The sequence below is a fragment of the Microtus ochrogaster genome, unplaced genomic scaffold (assembly GCF_000317375.1).
Source record: "Microtus ochrogaster isolate Prairie Vole_2 unplaced genomic scaffold, MicOch1.0 UNK114, whole genome shotgun sequence".
Classification (NCBI taxonomy): domain Eukaryota; kingdom Metazoa; phylum Chordata; class Mammalia; order Rodentia; family Cricetidae; genus Microtus; species Microtus ochrogaster.
The window spans coordinates 698,319-701,520 of NW_004949212.1; the positions used below are offsets into that span (position 1 = coordinate 698,319).

At 40.4% G+C, this 3,202-nt stretch overlaps 1 pseudogene; it reads left to right on the forward strand.

The window, feature by feature from the left end:
- The first annotated feature begins 2,669 nt into the window (after nt 1-2,669).
- Nucleotides 2,670-3,201, forward strand: LOC113455783 (annotated as a pseudogene).
- The last annotated feature ends 1 nt before the right edge of the window (nt 3,202 follows it).

Below are 3,202 nucleotides of genomic sequence, written 5' to 3' on the forward strand. Positions count from 1 at the left end.
TAAATTACACTTTTATTATTGAAAGTTTCATACAAGTGTATTTTAATTATATTTAGCACCTCCCCGAAGCCTTCCCAGATCTGACATGGCCTTCTCTTCCCTCTCAGTATCTTATCCTTTATAAAAATCCTCACAGGTTTAATTTGTTGTTCCTTTTTGTTGTTGTTATAATTTTTATTCATTTTATAAACCAACCACAGTTTCCTCTCCTTTCCTCCCTTCCACCATCCTATCCCCCACCCCATCCCACATCTACTTCTCAGAAAGAGTAAGGCCTTTTTGGGGGGATCAACAAAGCCTGGCCCATCAAGTTGAGGCAGGACCAAGTTGCTCCCGCCTGCATGAAGGTTGAGCAAGGCACCCCACCATGGGATATTGGCTCCAAAAAGTCAGCCCATGCACCAGGGATGTCTTATCTCACACCCCTGCATAGCATCAAGTTGGAGTCTGGATAATGTATTACACATGAAAAGTAAAGAAAAGGTCCCCAAGTGGAAAAGGAAGAGAGTAGCTGTCCATCAATACAGTGACTCTCTGTCAAGAGCCCCAAGGAATCTATGAAATCTCATCTAACTTACTAGTAAATAGCAAAAAGGCAGATTATAAACTTAATGTATAATAGTGTTATGTGTATTTAACAGCAATGAGTAATTGAAATTAAACACTTGTCTTAGCACAAAAATGGAAATACTTAATCTCCTACAAAGTGGATAAAGGATTTGTATGAGGTAATCTATAAACCTGATTGATGAGATCAAATAATATCTAAATAAATGAGGAACACTCCATGTGTGTTGAGTTGGAAGAAGAGGAAAAAAAGGAAGACATTCTATACTTGTCTAGTATTTTACATATTTGTCAAACTAAAATTTCATGTCATTATTTAAATAAAAACAAAGCAAATTATTCAGCTTCTTATCCTCAATTTTACTGTTCCATTCAGCATGGTTCATTGGCAGAAAGTTCACATACAAGCAAAATTAAAGAAATTTTCTGCAAATTTGTAGTATACAATAATAACACATTTGTATCTTATTTCTGTAGCAACTTCCTACAGGAAGCTTCATATTTAATGTTTCTTATACACATAACAATGAGAAGAATGTTAGAAAGACCCTTTGAAGGTGATTGCCTCTGCATGATTCTGTGTTCTTTTGGCCTTAATTTTCTTTTTTTAACAATAGTACAGGAAAGATGCATGATCTCCCAAAAAACTCTTTTCCTACTGAGTGGTCTTCCTTAATACTCCCTGTGCATCTCTCTATCCTTCCTCCCAATTCATCCTAACTCTATAAATTTTTTTCCTATCAAATGGTTACTTGCTCTGTGTCTGGTCCTGGAGTTATTTTTATTTAATACTGTTTACAATATTCAAGCAGAATGCTCTTATATAAAAGGTATGTGATAGGTCTGAAGGTGTGAAAGGTCCTTCTGTCTGTGTGTTGCTTTTCTTGGTTAATGAATAAAGAAACTGCCTTGGCCTGTTCAAAGGGCAATACTTAGGTAGGCAGGGAAGATGGAACTGAATGCTGGGAGAAGGAAGGCAGAGAGATGCTATGGAGCTGCCGCCAGAATCAGACATACTGAATCTTTGCCATTAAGCCACTGCCACGAAGCGATATACAGATTAATAAAAATGGGTTAAATTAAGATGTAAGAGTTAGCCAATAAGAAGCTAGAGCTAGTCAAACAGCGATTTAATTAATACAGTTCCTGTGTGATTATTTCAGGGTTAAGTGTCCAGGAACAAACAAGGCCCTATCTCCTGTAACAGTCTGAAACACAGCATAGCTAGAGTCAGGTTTCTCCAGGAAATAACTAAATCTAAGTGTTCACAGTAAAATCCAATACCTGCAATATTATAATTTCAGAGGGTTTAGTCCATTATTATAATGGCAGGAAGAAGCCAGGCGGTGGTGGCGCACGCCTTTAATCCCAGCACTTGGGAGGCAGAGGCAGGAGGATCTCTGTGAGTTCGAGACCAGCCTGGTTTACAGAGCTAGTTCCAGGACAGGCTCCAAAGCCACAGAGAAACCCTGTCTCGAAAAACCAAAAAATAAAATAAAATAAAATAAACATAATGGCAGGAAGAATGGCAGTGCATACAGACATGGGCTAGAGAAAAAGGTCATAGTTCTAAATCCAGATCAGCAGGAAACACAGAGACTGTGATATATTTCCTCCAACAAGGCCACAAATTCTTTAACAAGGCCACACTGCTTAACAGTGCTACTACCTATGCAACTATAGAGAGCATTTTGATTAAAACCACCACAGTATTCAAACTCCTATAAGTATCTACTCAACCATGTTCAGTAAATAATCTCAATAAACTCATTGGTTCCCCTGGGTGGACTTTGGTGAAGTTGTAGTTTGCAATATTATTGGTACTTACAGGGATGGGATAGACAATTGCTTTGTCCCCCTCGCTGGGGAGAAAATTCTCACAACATATCATGAATCATAAAACATTTGTTAATATCCCCATGTGTCATATTAATACAATATGAACCAGTACATAAAAGAACATGCTAGAAGAATCTAAATAAGGAAATTGCCTTAGTAAAAAGTATGTAAATGCATGAAAATAGTAATGACAGCTCTGTTCCTCCCTGTTCTAGAGACAGCTGCTTCTTTTCATGCAGTGCCAGCCTCGTTCCAGAGACACGATGGTGAAGGTCAGAGTGAACGGATTTGTCCATATTGGACGCCTGGTTACCAGGGCTGCCTTCACTTCTGGCAAAGTGGACGTTGTTGTCATCAATGACCCTTTCATCGACCTCAACTACATGGTCTACATGTTCCAGTATGACTCCACCCATGGCAAGTTCAAAGGCACAGTTAAGGCTAAGAATGGGAAGCTTGTCATCAACGGGAAGGCCATCACCATCTTCCAGGAGCGAGATGCCGCCAACATCAAATGGGGGGATGCCGGCGCCAAGTATGTTGTGGAGTCTACGGGTGTCCATGGAGAAGGCTGAGGCCCACTTGAAGGGTGAGGCCAAGAGGGTCATCATCTCCGCCCCTTCTGCCGATGCCCCCATGTTCGTGATGGGTGTGAACCATGACAAGTATGACAATTCCCTCAAGATTGTCAGCAACGCTTCCTGCACCACCAACTGCTTAGCCCCCTTGGCCAAGGTCATCCATGACAACTTTGGCATCGTGGAAGGACTCGTGACAACAGTCCATGCCATCACGG